At 38.2% G+C, this 21191-nt stretch overlaps 1 protein-coding gene across 9 annotated transcripts in view; it reads right to left on the bottom strand.

Annotated features, from left to right (window-relative positions):
* Nucleotides 1-21191, bottom strand: part of LOC149227295 (uncharacterized) — a 142097-nt gene that overhangs the window by 59787 nt on the left and 61119 nt on the right. For 4 of the 9 annotated variants that reach the window (XM_089377735.1, XM_089377738.1, XM_089377739.1 and 1 more), the window contains exon 1: nucleotides 148-618. The exons of 2 other annotated variants lie outside the window; for them this stretch is intronic. The gene's annotated coding sequence lies outside the window, so the exon portion shown is untranslated. 3 more of the 9 variants (XM_089377737.1, XM_089377744.1, XM_089377736.1) reach the window with 2 other exon arrangements.

Below are 21191 nucleotides of genomic sequence, written 5' to 3'. Positions count from 1 at the left end.
ACATAACAAGGTTTAGGGTAATTGGAAGCTATGGAATTAACTGAAACGAACAGAAAATCTGATTCAAAATGACATCCACTGAAACAAACAGAAAACAATAACAATATAAAATGAGGATCTTTAATCACCTTAGGGTTTAGGGTTCACCTTAGGGTTTAGGGGTTTAGGGCTTTTGCTCTGATTTGGGTGTTGATCTCCACTATCCACATGCCTATGACCGAGACCAAAGCTCATGCTCGTTTATGCGATTCACTCAATCCCAGTCGATCTCGATGCTGCAAACTACTGATGCTCCGATCCACCCATATCCTGTCCAGATCCACTTTCTATCTTCCACGATCCGTAGCCGAGGTGGGTGCAACCGTGAGCGGCGGCTGGTTTGCAGACGCAGAGCAGCTTCAACCAAAGCAAACTTAACCAAAACAAAGGGAAGGTACCTTCAAACCTAAGTAATCTCTGCTTTCTGTGTCCAATGCCGAGATCGTTCTTCGCTTGTGGAATTCTCCATCCTCCTTTGAAAGGTTTAGGGTTTTTGATCCTGCATAATTCCACAATCTGGTTAAAATTTGACCCATCCTCCTTTAAGGTAATAGTAATGAATTACACATTCAAAGTTGAACTTACGAAGTTGAAATTGCGCTAAAAAAGAAAACGGGGCAATCGCAAAAAAAATAATTAATCTCGTCGGTTAGATTTCCTGAATCCGCAATCCACGTAGGATGAGCATTTTTCTCGCATGGTAATAATTGCATTAATAAAATATATTTAGGGGAGAGATTCTTAATATTGTGCAGGGACCAGTGGTTGATATAATACTGGTCCCACCAAACTACCAGTGATTAAGATTTTTGAAACCAAAACTTAAACAGAAATAAATAACATTATGTATAAATAAGTTTTAAATTATGTCCAAAAATCACCCATATATTGATTGGGCCCACAACTGTCCATAAATAGTATTTTACTACTTAATATTGCAAAACATATTGACCCAAGTAGAAAACAGCTAGAGCCATAAAGGCTTCCAAACTGGTCTATTCAGAAGTACAAAACAGCAGTCACTTCAACCCCCACTCATCAGAACTGCAACTTTGCATCCCAAATAAATATGCCTACCTGCACATAACAAAAGGAATGTATGTCAGCCATAACTACTGTGTTGTTCAACAACTAAACACCCTATGTTCAATAAATGACACCCAACCCAATAACAATTAAATCCAATTTGTTCAATAAATGACACCCAACCCAATAACAATTAAATCCACTGTTCAATAAATGACACCCAGACCCAATAACGGCAATAAATGACACCCAACTCACTCTATTTCTCATTAAAACAGATCAAAGCACATGGATCAACAAATAAACAATTCCCAACCATTAGATCACAGCAAATTAAATCCATACCACACATTCAAAATGAAGCCATTGCAATCCATGTGCATCCATGTCCACCAATTAAAATCAAGTCCCCAAAACTATAAAAGAAGTCCACCCACTGTTGAAGTTGCATCTTATGCTTTCAAACTATTCAGCAAACTTGAAGACAACATCACAAAATAGTGGCCAATATATTCAAGTAAGTTATATGAATTACAACTCATTCTTCTTACAGTTCTGTTTTCATTGTTTTCATTTATCAGATTTCTTACATTACAGTTCTATCCATTCATTTATCAGATTTCTTACATTACAGTTCTGTCCATAGGGTGGTGACAGTTAACCTATACAGTTACAGTTAACCTTTTTTATACAGAGTTTATGTATGTGTTCTAGCTTATACAGTTAAGCTATCGAATACAGTCGTATCCATCTAATCAACGTCACAGGTTGCTTACCTTACAGGAATTGAAGGTTAGCTTACACGAATTATTCGATCTTGAAGGTTAGCTTACACGAATTATTCGATCATCAACTTCATAGGGATTACAACTTACATATCACAAATGTTACGTATGTCGTGCTAGTACTGTAGTCATAGCTTGTTTACCTAACAGGAATTGAACCTTGAACCTTAGCTTACAGGAATTGAGCGATTATTATGGCTTGGGTTCTATGGTTCCTCCATAAGAACACTGAACGCCTAGCTTCGCAGAGCAGCTCTCCCCCCAGCCCACAGCATAGTGTGGAATCTGGATCGTTTCATCGAGCACCATTTCTTTTAGATATAAAGGTGTTCTGACTCTATTGGATCAAGTCATAATCTACGCCTTTTACTAGTATACTACTATGGGGAGAGACTAAGCTCTATTTCAGAGATTGGACTCTCTTACTGTGATTAGCCCCTACTAGTAAGAAGTTGTTCCCGAGCCAGGTTCCCTGGATCCACTCCTAGTCGGGCCTAAATGAATGAATGAAGAAGGGGGCAGGCAGCACTCTAAAGAAAGAAGCCTTTGCCCGTTGGACAGCTACCGAACTGGCTTGCTTGACTTACTTTACTGGTCGACAACTATATTATTATAAGACCTCTTGTCAGAAAGAAGGAAAGGTTATTGTAAAAGAAAGAATGCCAGCCGATGTCAAACTGTACTCCTAGTGTGAACCATCCGATTTTGGGCAATTCAGAAGTGACAAGATCCGAGTGAACATGGATGAGTTAAAACATAGAACAAAAACGAATTGTAACTTTAATGACTCTGATAAACTTAGTAATTTTTTACATATTTTTCACATATTTTCAGAAGCATGAAGCTATTGAGAAAGCAAACATTTTGATATTGAGTCGAAAGACTGCAAATAAGTGAATTTATACTACTGATGAATGGACCATAGAACTGGGGAATGGTTTCTTAGAATGGAAGCTCGAGCAGATGACCATTTCTCTTTATTGGATTAGATGACTGTAAGATTTTAGATAATGAGAAAACACAATTATAAGTAACATAGCAAATGACAGTCTTATTGGCCTTCATATCTTTTCACCTCGTTGAGCTCGAGACCTTAAGGTATGGAGAGCCCGAGCCATACGGAGTTGTAAAAGTTGGACCAAAGGAATGGGGATTTACATAATTCAGCACTGTAAATTAAGTCACAAATAATGGAGAGAAATCTTGGAGCAGAGATTGTTCTTCACAATATTCAAAATAAGTAAATAAATTGTATGAAAAAATATAAAAAATAAATGACTGCAATGAAACTCAATTAAACTGAAGTAAAACCAATTGTCTATGACACCTAGGAGACCATAGAATCAAATGTGATAGTGATTACAACTTACATATCACAGAGGCTACGTATGTCGTGTTAGTACTGTAGTCATAGCTTGTTTAGCTTACAGGAATTGAACCTTAGCTTATAGGAATTGAAGCTATTGAATACATCTCATTCATCTTATCACTAGTAAGCTCTATACACTAAAAAGCTCGTATTAGTATCTGAGCATGGTTTCAGTTCACCCTTATCTATGAGTGAGCTAGAACAAAGCTCTGTATAATTACATATGTTATATGTATATTAAAGCTGAATCTAGTCTATTAGGGAGATAACCAACCTGTGATACAGGTACTTTATCATATCTATACATGTATTTCTTAGGTTAGCACTAATAGTTCAACCTTTAGATGATGTTACTTGTAAAATATCTGTGCTATTACTTATGCCGAGTGTAATGAGAATGAGACAAGCAAGTGATTAGGTAAACAAGCATGGTTAGAAAGAGTCATGTGTAACTACTGTGTTCTAATTGCAAAGCTTGTCATAAGCTTAGATAAGATACAAAGGTGACAAGTTAATCAATATACAACATGATATCCCGGGGTTCTCACTCTACACGCATATCCTAAGGTAATACATATGGATAGACTGTAATCACTGTATACGCATATCCTAATGTAACAAGCTTTGTATCCTAATGTATACGCATATCCTGTCACTGCCCTATGAAAGTGAAACATTTGCTCTCATTATGAAAACAGTGACATACATGTTGACAATTTCCTGTAATAGAGGAAAAGTATTTTTGCAGAATTAATAACGCATAATTTGACATATATTCAAATGTCTAAATGCAACATACATGTTGATAATTTCCTGTAATAGAGGAAAAGTAATTTTTGCAGAAGTAATAAAGCATAATTTAACATATATTCTAATGTCTAAATGCATGCAATAATTTTACAGGTTGTTGCATCTATGGCAAAAGGAAGTTACTCTGCTCGTACAAGGAGAAGTGGCAGGAGAGTGACAAGGGGTGCGCAGCTGCGATGCACATCATCTGATGATGACAGGCCAGCTGATGTCGATGCCAGCGATGCACCAGGGAACATTGTTGAAGATGACCATGTGACCGCCGCTGATGTTAACACACCATCAACCACAGAACCACCATCAACAACAATCCAAGGGGCAAGCTCAACTAAAAAGATCAGTGCTATAAGAGGATGGACAAAAGAACAAATGTTAGTTGCAATTGACGACATAGAGTTTAATGGATACTCAGTTCGGGCATCTGCAAAAAAACATGGTATTCCTCCCTCGTCAATACATTATTGGATAAATGGACTGACTCATACAAAACGTAGAGGGCCTCTTACAGTTATGACTGAGGATGAGGAGGCCGAGGTGGTTGAGTGGTGTAAAGAGATGGCCCAACTGGGACATGGGCTAGAGTTGATACAACTCAAATCAACAGTTGCTCAAATCTGTCAAGGGAGGCCAAACCCATTCAAAGATGGGTTTCCTGGTAAATCATGGTGGTTTGGGTTTAAAAAAAGGCATCCAGAACTTGTATTGCGTACTGCTGAGGGCCTTGACAGAGACAGAGCATTAAATTTGCGCCCTGCAGTTGTGCAAAAATTCTATGACACACTTTCTAGTGCTTATGATAAACATTCTTATGGAGCAGACCATATATGGAACTGTGATGAAACAGGTTTACAGGCAGGGAGGAATTGTGGCATGCGGGTAATTGCCAAGAGAGGGAGCCGAAATGTGCCAAAGATTTTGCCCAAGAGCAGGGAGTGGATAACTATTTTATGTTGTGTTAATGCAATTGGTACTTCAATCCCAGGATTTTATCTATTCAAAGGTAAAAATCAACTGAAAAACTATATACAGAACTGTGAACCAGGTGCATGCATGGCTGCACATCCCCATGCATGGATGACTAAAGAACTGTTTCTAAGTTGGCTTTTTCACTTTGCTGCATCGGTACCAGGTGGCGTCTCGCCTAATAACAGACACCTTTTGATATTAGATGGCCATGGGAGCCACATGGCTGTACAAACAATTGAGGAAGCAAACAATTTAGGCATCGACCTGTTGACATTGCCCGCTCATACCACTCATAGGCTGCAACCCCTTGATGTTAGTGTGTTTGGCCCTTTCAAGAACTATTTCAGGTCGGAGCGTGCTGCATGGATGGCAAAGAATCCAGGGGTTGAGGTGAAAAGGTTTGAGCTAGCAGAGCTTGCAAGTAAAGCTTTTAAAAGGGCTTTGACACCATCAAATATCAAGGCTGGCTTTAGGAGGACAGGAATCTGGCCACTGAACTATGATGCTCTTATGCATGATACTGGTTGTAGCCAAGCGTTTCATGTGGATGGTCAGGAAGAAGGGAATGTCCAAACATGTGTTGAAGTGCAAGAAGTAGATGACCAAGATGATGTTGTTGCAGCTGGTAATATGATTTCCCTGTCTCAAGGACAGTTATATGCTGAAGATGATGAAACTGTATGTGAAACACAATATAACAATGAACAAATTCCTAGTAACATGGAGATTGTTCCACCAACTCAAGAACATCAAATTCATGTTGCTGATATTGCTAATGATATTGTTGAACATGCAGTTGACAATGACCAATTGACATTGCCAAGCCAAGTAACCCCACCTTCATGGCTAGCAGAAGCAATGATCAATATGAATGCACATAGTGTCTCAGCAACCAATGAAGAAAGCATGAACATGCCCTCACAACCAGCAGAATTGAACAGTGAAATTGTTCATTTTTTTGTGGACAATAGATCAATGGAAGAAGATGAAGGACATAATGAGGCATCAAATGAAGATAATGATATGGTTCAATCAGTTCCAACATATACTGAAAGGGAAGTACCAAGCAATGACATGCAGGTGGGAGGGGTGGAGAAGACACTTGGACGGTACCTAAAGCTACCAGTAGAGAGAGTATCAATGAGAAAAAAGCAAGGTGCACCGGGTAGTCTTCGTCTGGGCCGAAGCTCACAGCTACTCACCTCAGAGGACTATATAAACCTGTTAGTTGAGTCAGAAAAAAAGAAACTTGAAATGCAAGAATTAAAACAGAAAAAGAAGGATATGGTCAAGGAGAAGAAGGCAGCAAGGATTGTTGCATCACAACAACGAGCAGAAGAAAGGATTGAAAGAGATAAAGCAAGGCAAGTTAAGGACCAACAAAAACAAATGGCAAGACAGGAAAAGGAAAAACGAAAGGCACAACAAATGCTTGAAAAGGAACAAGGGATGATCAACGATACAAGAATAGCTGATGAAACTAGGATTATTTCAAACTCATTGGACTCCATTGCAGATAATACACCATTATTCCAAGATCTCATAAACATTCAAGTGCCCCACTATCAAACCGAGGGTTTACCCACTTGCCTTGTTCCTACCAGAGCTGGTGTCAATTCTCTGTATGCTCATTACACACCTCCACTTAATGCAGGGGTCAGTAGTGCAAATGTGAGGTATGGGTACTCAATACCTCCATGGTTGGAAGCTGCAAATTGGAATCAATCATATGGCAACAATCAACCATTTCCTAAGCAGCCCTTGACTGGTAGGCCAACCTACCTGGCTCAAGAAGGTAACTCGGGGAGTTTTGGCACTCAAGATTCTCAGGGCCATAAAGAATAGGGGTGTCATATGTTTTCGGTTCTAACCACATTATGATGTGGATTTTGGATGGATTGTATCTTTTTCTTGGCACAACAACATTTTGGCTTACAACCTAGTAGTGATTTCTTGTGGCAACCTAACTGTGTGTTGATAAGAAATTTTCAATGGAATATGTCTTTCTGTAAAATATTAATTATGATAAAACTATTTCTATAAGTTATTCTGTGCGCACTGTACAAAGCTCTAAACTCACTTATGGCTCCAATAAGTGGACCGTTATAATGTGATGACAGTGCTGGGCAAGTTTACAATCACTTAACACTGAATAGAAGTCTACACTCACAATTAGAAACACCTCCTGCTCGCTTCTAATGTACGAGGCACTAGTAGTAAGGAACTCTATACTTAGCATGTTATTGATTGAATTGGAATGAATAAGAACTTTACATTGCTGGAAACTAGAAATACAATAAAGAACATAGTTATGATTTTTATCAATCACCTAGCTAGCCTATTTTTTTACTACTGCCCAACTTATAGAGAGCATGTGTTTTTATATGTGTCAGTAAAAATGATGGAAGTATCTAAATTAATCAAATCAGTTGATGAACAACTATGAGAATCATATTGTTCCATCTTGTTACATCAACTTTCCAAAAGATAGAGAAATTTGGGTGCACAATAACCTAATCAGCTATATGACGAATTGTGGCTTAGTCATTAATTCTTTTCTAAGCACCTATTCACCTTTTTCATTTTCCTTCATGAGTAGATCAATTGTTTGACAATATGAGTGATTGACATATGACAATTGTTTGGTTAACTAATGAATTGTTATAATTGACGCAAAGTTACAACAGCCTTCTTAGAGGGGGAAAAAAGAATTGGAGTAAAAATGGAAAATTAAAAATAGCTAAATTATTATAAAAACTAAATAAAAATAAAATTACAATAATTTATAAATCTACAAAATATAAACCAGCGTAGACCCATCTTAAGATGGGATCTTTTAAGCATCAAGAGAATCATGTCTCTGTTTCTTTAGATCCCTTTTTACACTTATGAGATCTCGAGTTAATATTGATCTATAACAGTGTATTACGGTACAAAAAAATTATGAATTGCCTCTAATACATGTAAGAAGGAAATTCCAAAGCAGTAGGTATACAAAAATCCCACAAAATTGCTTCAGAGCTCAAAATCTACAGCATGTTAAGCTTTCCTGTAATTTAAACTTCCCTGCACAAAACTAGGCATTGCAAAAATAAGAGAGATTAAAAGGAAATCAGTGTACCGAAAGGAAATCCAGGGTAACTGCAATTGTGGGTCTTGTCATCAACGCTGGAGATAAATAAAGTTTAAAATTTGAATGAACCTTAGGAAAGATCAACAATCAGGCAGAAGCACATGCCATTCTTAAAGGGATTGAATTGGCTCTTGATAAGAGTGTTCACAATATCTAATGCATGGCAACTAAGCAACAATAATTATGTTTTTTGGAATAGAGATTATACCGACTCCATAAATTTAAAATTTCAGTAGGTCATGTGCTATATATGGGTCAAGGAGGGTTTTGATTCAATATTCTTTTCACATATTACAAGAAATTTACATTCAGAGGTACACAATCTAGACAATTCAACAGCTACAATGGACACCAGCACCCTACAAATATATCACTATTATCAACACATTCTCCTCTCCCGATAGCTCTGCACTCCTTATATCCCTGTTCCCCAAGCAACTAGGAAGAAAAGTTTCAAAAGTGCATAGAAATCTGTTTGCAGAATCAAATATTCCAACTTAGCACAATTCCTACACATCCCTTGGAAGTACAAAGGTTGTCTCCAACACAAATGGCAGACCACCAAAGAAATGGACTCTCCTATAATTGTGATGAAAAATATCCTCCAGGTCATAGGTGTAAAAAACAGAAATTGTTCCAAATTGATATGCCCACTAAAGACCTCACCGAAGACATAACTACTGAGAGACACTGGAGTTACAGGTTGAAAACACCAACACTCCGACTCAAGCAGATATCGAACCTATTTCTTCATGAAGAACGGTCAATCTCTCTGCATGCATTATTGGGCATTTCAACTCCGCAAAATTTGAAACTCACAGGCTACATCAAGCACTGAAAAGTTGTAATCCTAGTTGACAGTGGCAGTGCTCACAATTTCATTCACAAGAGAGTCGCAGAAAAACTCATTGCTTGTACCTTCTGAGCAACACTTCAAAATCATGATCACCAATGGAGGTATGATTAAATTTGGGGATAGAAGTGAAAATTTCACTCCAAATGGGAGACTATGAGCTCAAAATTCATCTATTTTCCATTGATACGAGTGATTGAAATCCATAATTCAATGAAAAAGATACAATAGCAGGGACAATAAAAATGCAGCGTTTTTATCTATAAAGCAAACACAGTAACAAGGCAATTGAGAGCAGCTACAGAGAGTTTCGAAAGTTGGTCTGGGCTCATTTCTGCGATGTTCCATTTTCCCTTTGTCTTTCTGCTCGGGGCCGGCTATGCAAGTCAGGGGAGAGCAGCTACAGAGCGTTTTGAGGGCTAAAACAGCAAAACAGCAAAAACAGAATGCCATAGAATGCCTAAAACCCTAAACCCTAAAACAACAAAAATGCCATAGAATGCCTAAAACCCTAAACCCTCAAAAAAATGCTCAAAAAATGCCATAAAATGCCATAGAAAGTTCACAAAATATCCTGTTAGAGCTGCTTGTGTTGAAAAACACAGAGCAATAGCTGGTAGGATTAAAAATCCTACCGGTTACAGGCCATGGATGGTCGCCGACCTCCCCCACCTTCCCCACATCTCCCCAGACCTTCTCCACACCTGCAACGTCCTTTTCCACACCTGCAACAGGAAGAAAAAAGCCATTAGAGATCAGAAAAACAACAAAAGCAACAGTGCAAAACAGAAAAATCCTATGTTACCTCAAGCTCAGTAGAATGGCGACCGACTCCTCCCCAAACAACAAAATCGCCGAATAAGACCACCACCAGAGAAATGCTAAACAACCGGCATTCCATGTTAAACAACTTGCATTCCAGAACGACCAAGAAATCCAGGCGGAAAAGCATAAGAAAAGCAGAACCGCTGTCCCAGCCAGAAACCCTGAAACTCCATCAAACCTTCGCACCAGCACACGAATAAACGACTCTGCACGCAGGTACACAAACCCTATCAACCGAACACAGCATTCCCCCAACACACGAATAAACCACCATGCGCGCAGGTTATAGGGTCGTCCCGCGCCATCTTCGGCGGGGGGCTTCGCCCAACAACTGGCCCCGAGCAGAAAGACAAAGGGAAAATGGAACATCGCAGAAATGAGCCCAGACCAACCTTTCAAATGGCGCGAAGGAGGAGTTTTATGACGCGAGGTGATAGCCCACACGACCAGCTCCACGATGGACAGGTGTCGTACCGGAGCCATGTGGGTTGACGCGTGGTAAACTGACGTGGCGGGGAGGGTGCACATGTATTGGCGACCCTCCCCTATTTTTCAATGCAAATGACAAAGGCCACACTGGCTGGCTGACATGTTGCCCCACTCGGCGGCGGCCACCCCTATTTCCAAAGACTGTCTGAGTAATAGTGATGAATGACACATTCAAAGTTGAACTTACGAAGCTGTCCCGCTTTATAACAATTCCAACCCTCCTCCACATAAAGTTGAACTGATGTTGATAAGCACATGGAGGGTAGGGTCGAGATTCTTTTGCTTTTGGTTAAAGTAAAGAAATTGAACTGATGTTGATAAGCACATGGAGGGTAGGGTCGAGATTCTTTTGCTTTTGGTTAAAGTAAAGAAATGGCGATAAAGCTGTCGGTGAATGGCACATTCCAAATTTAATGTACCAAATTGTCTGGAGATATGCGTTGGAATTTTGATTTCTCTGGATTCAAAAATTACCTTGATGATTGATATTTTAATAATAAATTAATTTTTTATCAATAAAAAATCATAAAAAAATAGCTTTTAATAAAATAGTTATGTTTAAAATTTTTATATATTTATCATAAAAAAAACTAAAATGGTTATATAATACAGATTTTTTTTATTCATAAAAATTCTTAAAAAAAAAAAATATTTTTCAATAAGATAGTTGTTTAAAAATTTCATATATTTATCATAAAAAACCAAAATGATTATATAACACAAATGATTTATTAAATTTTGAGTTTTGGTTTGAAATTGTATGGAACACTCTATAATAAAATCTTCAAAAGTGGAAATTAAATGTTCTTGACCTATGCATGTCATAGCATTTGTATATATGAGATATGACTAAAGAGATCTAAAGGAGACTTTATGGGACATATAAGATGACCAACATAATAAAACTATTGAATGTTATCAATAAGAACTCAAAAGTAGATTAATTAATACAATTTATGTTGTGATTTACATAATTTAATACATACTATTAGATCTAAAAGATAAAATATATATTTTTCATAGTGTATTTTGGCATTGGATCATAGGATATACACTAATATTAACAAAATTGAATGCATAGTATGTGAATCTTTTAAAAATAAAAGACTAAACTTATAATAAATGGATGCTTCATTACTAGAAGAATCACCAATTCCAAAAATTGGGTTTTCAAGAAAAAGCAACAAATACAACAACAACAAAAATCTTATTTTCTTGGACAGTTTTGACACCCACCTCTCATACGAGTTGTTGAACACTCAATGAAAAGCCAAAATAATAAAATCTTATTAAGGTTTCGACAATTGCCTCGTGCAATGCAATGTTGCTTCAAATGTCTCCAAATATATTGGTGGGCAAATTAAAAACTACATTGAATCAACTTTTGACATTCCTTCGTCAAGTTTTTGAGCTCTTTATTAAACATTAATAATATGCTTTTAAGGTTTTTGAAAGTATGACAACAGGTCACATTGGCATAGTAACACGAATCATTATTAAATATGTATTTTTTTACTATGAAATCTCCTTGATAAATTCCAATATACTCGCTCCAAAAATCTCTCTTGTATTTGAACAGGTTTTATTCAAATCTACAAGTTCGAAGGCCATTTGACTCGTTTTGAAGGGATTTAATGATCCAAGATCTTTTGATTATAGATGTATTAAAGAAATACACGGATAAATTACAGTGTAACCATAGAAATTTAATGTGCACATGAGAGAAGAGGAGAAACACATAAAATCATGAAAGAAGACAAGAGACTTGATAACAAAGTTCGTCCAATTTGGACTACGTCTCCAGGCCCTGCTCAATCAATGGGGAGGCCTTCATTCATTAAGTGGCATGAGAAAGAAGAGTACAATCGACATTTACAAAAAGGAGTCTTATACCTCCAATCTAGAAAATGGCCAAAAAATGGAAAGCTCTGTTGTAGAAATTGGCATCACCATTGAGTTCATGTCGCCGAGATGTGAAAAATTGATATAAAACTTTCCCAATTCTGACATTGGACCAAAACTGACCCCCTGGAAAATGTGCTCAGGCAAAGTTCCGCCCCCTGTCAAAGCCCTGCTCACAGTTTTGCCTCCTGCAAATCATATGTCTCGAAATACGTGTGCGCTCTCTTCCCCCAGGCGCACTGTGCAAAAGTCTTGATATAATGTTTGGTGGGAAAATCAACCAAGGAAGGTCGTTGGGCACATTGGCAAACAAGGAAACTCATTGAGGGGGGTCAGGGGATCAAATCCCGCCCCTCCCTTTTTTAATGCATAACAGTTATAGTTTATTTAAATGGGAGGAGGGTCCGCCGGTATGGTGGCCCGCTCCCCTAAACCTTCGTCGTTGCCTCCGTATAAGTTGAGTGTAGTGTGTAATCAAAGGTGGGTCCGCCGATTCCAGTGTCCCGCTCCCCCAAATCTCCGGCGGTTTGAATGTAAGGTAGAGGGGCAGCGAGGTTGACAGCCTGCGCCCCCACCATATGCGTATTTTTTTGTTGGTGGACTCCGGGTGGTGGCGGGGTCATGGCTGCCCACCCCATTTAATATCATTTTTGTTATGGAGGTTCCAGGGGCGGCGGGGTCATGGTTGTCTGCCCCATATTTGTTTATATTTTTTATTTAAAAAAAATAACCTCCACCCACTTAGGAATTTTCCAAAACCTTAGGCGATATTAGACAAATTAACGGACCCACAATTTCACCCAGAAAATTGGCCGATTCAGATGCTAGATTCTTGCCAAATTGTGCCCTCCTTAAGCCTGTCACATGGGTAAGTCAACCCCAAACTTTGACTACCTCTATCTTCTTCATACGGAATCAGATTGGAGTGTCGTTCGTGCCATTGGAATCAGGGCGACGATGTCAAGGTAATCAAATTTCTGCCACTTTATTTTGAGCCTTTTTCATGCCACTAGTGTCTGGATATCTACTTGGATCAATCTGATAATTATTCTTTCAATTTTTCTTGCCAACCTAAATGCCTTGTCCAATGAATCAGGTTCGCAAAGGCGAACCTCATGTTGGATGTTATCCTTTAAAGTCCCTATGAACACTTTAATCATATGCTCCTCTGAAGTATCTTTTACCCTTATATTCAATTTTTGGAAGTCCTCAATGTGCTCCATCATTGAACCCTTTTGTTTGAGATTTATCAATTAGCTAAAAAAAATGTTGCTTTTTGTATCCTCATAATGCGCTATCATTTCATCCATAAAAATAGCCCAAGTGACAATTTGTTTACGAGAGCAAAGCCATCGATACCATACAAACTGATTTGGTTCCAAATATAAGGTTGCAATGTGTACCTTTTGTGTGTTTTGAACATTATGGAGATCGAAAAATTGCTCCATCTGTAGTATACATGTTGCGGGATCCTTGCCATCAAACTTCCTCATATCGATCTTTGGAACATGGTGTTTCTTCAATCCAACGTTAGAGTCTATGAAATCATGATTAAAATTTATTTTATTCTCATCATGAGTTTCCTTTACTACCTTTGTGCCATTAGTAAGCATTTCTTATAGAAATTTTGTCAAATCTTCCATCTTAGCTTTCACACCTTTCTTTAAGTCATCCATCTTAGCTTCCACGCCATCCATCTTAGCTTCTACGCCTTTCTTTAAACCATCCATCTTAGCTTCCACGCCATACAACTTAGCTTCTACATCTTTCTTTAAACCATCCATCTTAGCTTTTGTCACTTTTTGTGCGAGTGAAATTTGTTGCACTTGTTCTCATAATTTTGATATATCATGTTGCATTTCTTCCTCTTCTTCATGAGTCATACTAGAGATTTCAAGAAGTTTCTTACTAGGTGTTTCCATTTTTTTCTTTGGGGCATCAATTACTGATAATAATTATTCACTATGCCCTTTGAATTCCTTCAAACTAATTTTTCAAACCAAACTTATGCAAAAATTTAAAAAAACTACACACCTTTTTTCACTTTGTAGGAGCTCAATATTGAACGACTATAACTCTGTAATTTTGGATTTCCAAGGTCTGAAATTGCGACCTGCAGTATCACTCTATGCCCTCTTTCTAATGTCACCAGTTTGATCGAAATTGGATTCTCTAATATAACTATGTAATGATCCAGTATACTTAGTTACTACTTCAGGTGAGTCAAGTGCAATGCCCAAATTAAGTGCTTGTTTTTTAAACTCCTCGGTAAAGCTTTGAACATCCTAGCATTTGCCTTGCCTTAAGTATTGCCAATCCATTAAGGCTTTTTGCTTATAACCTAAGGGATAAAATTGTTCCTTTAATGCATAAATAAAACCAAGCCATGAGGAAAGAAGATTACCCACACTATAAATATAGACCATCAAAAATATGATTTTTAAATTTAAAAACATACCATTGTAGTGTTCTATCTAGGGTACTAGACTAGACCATATTTATTATCGACCAGGATGCGTAAGCTTAGAGGCATGCATCTAAAGTATATAGACATAAAGGATTATTAGCTAAGTGGTTATGATGTAGGTCACAAAACTTCTTTACGGAAGATTGGGGTATGTTACCTATCATCCAAACACTCAGGTCACACTGCTAATATACCTGATTACAATACTGTCATTAAATTCATTTACCAAATTAAACACTGAAATTAAACACTGTGTATCACTGCAAACCAAGATTTCAATCTCCTTACAGAGACATTATACATAAAACCCTTGTTTAGCAAATACCCAGCATTCACTAATATTACCACAAGATAAAAATATACAGAGATCATAAACAGATTTTAAAATGAAAACGAAGTTCATGACATTGCTTTAAAAGACAACACAGGGATCGAATCCCTTACAGGACGCGCTTCACAATCTCAGTGATGACTGTTCAAGTATTATCACAAACACAAACCATGTGCATTCGATTGAAATCAACAACCAATCTAAACTATTGAAATCGGAAACCAATCTTAACTATTGTGCAAACCATGTGATACCCTAAGTGCGAATGAAACGAAAAGGACAGTATACCAGTTTAACGCAGGGCCCGTCCGCGTTCCAGAGGTATACTGGACTGTATTCAACCGGTTATCAAATCAACGCACAAGACAAGGATCGACTGTAACTGTGTTTTGATATTAAGTTCGAAAGACTGTTTCAAATGATACAACGATTAACCTTCGTTTATTACACTGGACTGTATTTACATATGTCTTTTTACAACCCTTACATTTCGAAAGCGAATGTACATGCATGATATGGCTGTTGCCGCTTTTACTACATCGAGATTTTAAAATGTTTCCATCCTAAACTGATTTAAAAAAGGAACAAAAACTAAATCAATTTTAGAATGCTCTGCTGTTGCTGCCTTTGTCGCCAGTATGCCATGCTTTGACCTGTGTTGACCGCGCATGTAGGAAGGTCGATTCTGTTGTAGGATAGGTATTCGTCCATGCTTGGACATTCTACTTTTCATCCCTGCCTTTCGCTCTAGCGCAGCTGTAGTGCCACATGTCAAACAATGAGCCAATTACAGGATGTTGGAACTTCCTGTAACCTTTTTACCAAAAACTTCTAATTCTTTAACACAAGACTCCTAAATCAATTTCAATGCATTTTAATAACTATAGGACTATTAACTAATCAATTTTCAAGGAATTTAAGAGATATATGATGAAAAGTAGGCAAATGATATGTTTTAGGGGAAGAAAAGGAGGTCATGGGATGGTACCAACATCTCTCCCCGACTGAATGATTTAGCATGTCCTCATGCTAACCCCGAAGTACTTCCCTTGAACTTTGTCCTTGCCTCAGCCTCTGCTGCCTTTAGCAGTGTGTCCACATTCTTTTTCACCTGGGCTTCCTTCTGACCTTTGAGCTCCTGCTTTAATCTTTTGTATTTTTCTTTGAGGGTCTTCTTCTGGTTGTACCACTTGGTGGCCCAATTACAAATATCCGTTTGCTCAGCCTCCAGTTCACTGATTCTCTCCCTTAACTTTTCATTCTTCTGCTGGATCTCTTTACTGTGCGCTCGGAGCACCTCATTTTCTTTCTTGATAACTTTTTCTAACATATTAGCCTCCATGAGCTCTTCCTTTAATTTTTCAATTTGTTTCTCTAATTTCTTCTGTCTCTTAATGGGAGGTGGTGAACCTTTTGCCTGCATGTTATTGCTTTCTACCTCTATATCAGCTCCTGGCCCTGGTGGTGAGTGGTCACCACTCTCAACATCCATTGGCATAGGTGCATTGGATTCAAGTTGGTCTTCTTGTAACTGGGCTTTTGGTGTCCTCCTTGTTCTTCTTGAGTAAGTGGTGAAAATTTTATCTTGTTCTGCCCTCTTAGCATCTTCCTTTCTCATGTTCCTAGTCCTTATGCTGCCCACAGGTAGAGGTGCCTTGCTGGCTTTGGATACTGGGATTTCTTCATCAATATCCTTCATGAACCCTGAGTCCTCCTGCAATTCTTCTTTGTCCTCCTCATCTCTAATTTGGTTAGCAACTAAGAACTCTTTCCACGGTTTCCCTCTTCTCTGCAATTCATGCTCAATAAGAATTTTAATTAAGCCAAAGTGATATAGGCTCTTGTCTTCATTTCCCTTCTGCTTTTGGATGGTCTTAGACATCTTGGTTAAGCTTTGTAATAGAAAATATGGTAGGCTGATAATGCATTGTCTTTTCAAGTGTAGCAGCAACTTAATATGGTATAGATAGACAATACTATAACGGCCTTCGCGGGTTATGAATTTTTGGAGAATATAAACCATCTCATCCCAGGGATGCATCAACCAACTTCTTGGAACCCCTTTCTTCCAGTTAACTGATGAGACTCTGGATCTAGACATAAACTGAGTCCACGATTTCTCTTTAAATTGCTTTGTTTTAAAGTACTTCTCCCCTTCTGGACTAATCCCTATTGACTGGGCTATAGTATCCTCAGAAACCCTGAACGAGAAGTTACCTATCAGGGCTTTTTCTCCATTAAATGTGAAGGCGAATTGCTTGGTAACCTCTTCGTTATTTCCATGAAATTTTTCTAAAAATGGTAACCACTGTATCTCTCTGAGGATTGCAATGCAATCTTCATGATATTGAGAACTGTCGAACACACTCGGCTCGACCCTATTAGTCATAGTGGCAGAGAGTCGTGCTCTAACCCCTCTCTGTTTATGTCTTGCAATTTTAACAAAGAAATTTCAATTTGTTACCTGGTGTGTCGCTCCCTTAATCTTCAGTATGATGCTCGGTCGGTCGACTGTCTTATGACTTTGGTGGGAGTCGAAACCGAGTGGTTATATTTCCCTTTTTGTGGCGCTCACTGCTTCCAATCCTCACTGTGTAAGTCGAACCCAAATGGTAATATTTCCTTCGGTGCTCACTGCTTCTGATTCTTACTGTGGAAGTCACGGGAAATCAAATGCCAGCGTAAGATAACCGAGAATGATGGTGGGATACCCAGTTGTACTTACCTCATAGCGTATTCATTTTTTAGAACAGAGGAGTGATGTACCGCTTGTATAGATGTCGCCATAAGAGTGCTGAAGGCGTATATGCAATGCTGGGTATGATTTCAGGTGTCCTCTGAGTCATTTGGCTACGTCGGGTGGTGGAACCATAATTCGGCCATGTAAAATACAATGAGGTGGTGGAATCATAATTCGGCCATGTAAAATACAATGAATAGGCCGCTTTCCACTTGTTCCTTTCCCTTTATTTTTTAAAAAACAAAATTCACCACGTGCCCTGTTTCGATTGGCATTCGGCCGAATGGGAGATGTTGGTATGGCTGTAGGGGTATGGTGATGTATTTAGAAGTGTGAAATAGGTTGGGGTATGGCAGATGATAGGAATTAACAGTGAAATAAGGAATGATGGAAGATGTAGTGCCCTTGAAATCGATCATAATAGTCACAGTCATTAAAATTACATTAAAAATTAATCTAAGAAATCAAATGTTAAGAATAAGAAACATATTACTCTTTTGTTGGTTGTTGTTGTATTGACATGCTGAGTAGGACTAGTCTCTTTTGCTTGTTGTAACAGGTCCCATGAGAAAGATTGAATGCAACAGGTCCCTTGTGAAAGATTAAATGCAACAGGTCCCTTGGGAAAAATTTGAAGATGTTCATGCAGCTCCTTATATGTGTGCAGGTTCTTTGAGCCTGGGTATTTGATGGAGTTTTAGTGCCCAGCAACCTGTGAATCCTTGTAGAACTTGATGAAGCTTTGTTGAAGTAACCCTGAAGTAACAGTTTCTTTTAACAGGTCCCTTTGATGTGTCTTAAACAGGTCCCTCTACTGCTGGTGTTGATAACATGGTCTTCTGAACAGAACAGGTCCCCCTGCATAATGTTTATAACCAGGTCCCTCTGAGATAAAAAAATGACAAAACAACTTATTTATTGAAGTCTGGAATGCTGGAACAAGCTGCTTTGGAAATTTACAGTGAAGAGATAGGATAAGAAATCTTTAAGAATTTACAATGGAGAGATAAAAGAACAAAATGCTGATGCCTCTCTCCCCGACTAAAATTTTGACTTGTCCTCAAGTCATGATTCAGTTGATAAATCAAACAGTGAACAAAAGAAAGAGAATTCTTACCCGCCAACGAATTGGTTTTCAAGTAGGAATTCGGGGTTAGAGTGTGCCAGAGGCTGGTTTTCACATCTAACCCATTATTTTTTTATTTTTTTTATTTTTTTTTTAGTTTTTGTTTTATATTATTTTTTTATTTTTATTTCTTTTTGACTCTGAAATTGAAAGGAAATGAACTAAGGCAGTGATACTGCAGCTGAGGGCTACAATATCTCAACCTCTCTTTGATGAGATACTGTTTGGAGAAAATCTTTCTTGCTGATGGGCTTAGTGTATAGTTTCAGGCGATGACCATTGACAGTAAAGGAATGATCTTCTCCATCAATAGTTTTGAGCTTGACTGAACCATTGTCGCAAGCCTGAACAATTTCATATGGGCCCATCCAATGGGTGGTGAACTTGGCTTTATGATCTCTGAATTTAGAGTAAAAAAGTAAAGCCCAGTCACCTTCCTTGAACTGCTTCTTCTTGATGTGTGCATCATGCCACTGCTTCCTTTGTTTTTGCATGAGGATTGTGGTTTCCTCTGCTTGCTGCCTCATCTCATCCAGCTGATTTAACTGCTGAATTCTTTCTTTTTGTGCTTGGTCCAAGTCAATTTGCAAATCTGCAGCCAGTTTAAAGGTATGTATTTGAAACTCAATAGGAAGCATTACCTCTTTGTCGTACACCAACTGATATGGTGTAAATCCTGTAGTATCTTTCCACGTAATTCTGTAAGCCTAGAGTGCATCTTTGAGCTTCTCTTCCCAATTCTTCCTGTTTATTGCCACAGTTTTAGTAATGATCCCTTCCAAAGTTTTGTTTGTGGATTCCACCTGCCCATTGGCCTGTGGATGGTAAGGGGTACTTTTCCTATGCTTGATTTGGTATTTGTCTGTGATGTCCTTCACTAGCTTTGAGGTGAATTGAGTACCTTGATCAGTCACAATTTCTTTTGGTACTCCATACCTCACAAAAATTTCTTCAAAAAGGAAATTTACTACTGTGTGTTTGGTGGCTCTAACCAGTGCTTTTGCTTCAGCCCACTTTGTGACGTAATCAGTACATACTAAGATGTACTTCTTACCATTGGAGGTTGGGTTAATGGGTCCTATAAAGTCTAGAGCCCATTTGTCAAATGGCTCTATGTGGACTTGAGGCTGGAGGGGCATCTGATCTGTAGTTGTTGGCCTGCCCATTCTTTGGCAGCTGTCACAACTCTTTACATACTTCTTGGCATCCTTGAAAATGGATGGCCAGAAGTATCCAAGAGTAAGAACTTTGAATGCTGTTCGCTTAGCTGCAAAATGCCCACCACACGGTTCATCATGGCACGATTTTAAAATATCAATAATTTCATCATTTCTTACACATCTCCTAATGATCATATCATAACCAGTGTAAAATAAATCGCCATTAAGCCATGAATATCTAGCACTTTGTTTGACTAGTCTCTTCTTTTCCTTTGCAGTAAAGTGTGGAGGTGTCCTTCCTGTAGACAAATAATTGGCCAAATCAGCATACCAAGGATTTACTATGGAAATTGCAAATAAATTTTCATCTGGAAAAGAATCTTCAACCGGAACAACCTCACCTGGATTTTGCAGTCTAGAAAGAAAATCTGCCACCTGGTTCTCTTTGCCTGGTCTATCTAACACTGTGATATTAAATTCCTGTAACAATAATAACCATCTGGTAACTCTGCCACTAGTTATTGGTTTATTCATTAAATGTCTAATGACAGAATGATCAGTATGTACAAAGACTTCATAACCAGTTATGTAATGTCGGAATTTATTCACAGCATAAATGATGGCAAGTGTTTCCTTTTCTGTAACTGTGTAGTTTAACTCTGCAGGTGTTAGATTTTTGCTAATGAAATAAATGGCATAAGTACAAGATTCCTCTTTTTGGCCTAATGATGCACCCACTGCAGTGTCAGATGCATCTGTGAAGATATGAAATGGTAAGCTCCAATTAGGCCCTCTCAAGACTGGTGCGGTTGATAACTTCTTTTTGAGTAATTCGAATGCTTGTTGGCAGTTCTCATTCCAGTTGAAAAGTACATCTTTGGTTAGAAGTTTAAACAAAGGTAAAGCTATTTTACTAAAATGTTCAATCAATCTTCTGTAATAGCTTGCATACCCAAGGAAACTTCTTACCCCTCTCTGATTCTGTGGAATTGGAAAATCAGTAATGATCTGGATCTTTGCTGGGTCAACATTGATGCCTTGAAAAGAAATATAGTGGCCCAACACTATCCCTTCATTTAACATCATAAAGCACTTTTCATTGCTGAAGGATAGGTTAGCTTCAATACATCTTTTCAAAACTCTCTCAAGGTTGTCTAATGCATGTTCAAA

Source organism: Pinus tabuliformis, chromosome J (assembly GCF_031772625.1).
Source record: "Pinus tabuliformis cultivar Carrire ecotype Pingquan chromosome J, CPIR1, whole genome shotgun sequence".
Taxonomy (NCBI): domain Eukaryota; kingdom Viridiplantae; phylum Streptophyta; class Pinopsida; order Pinales; family Pinaceae; genus Pinus; species Pinus tabuliformis.
The sequence above is the reverse complement of the archived record's forward strand: the minus strand, read 5'-3'. Positions and strand labels throughout refer to the sequence as shown.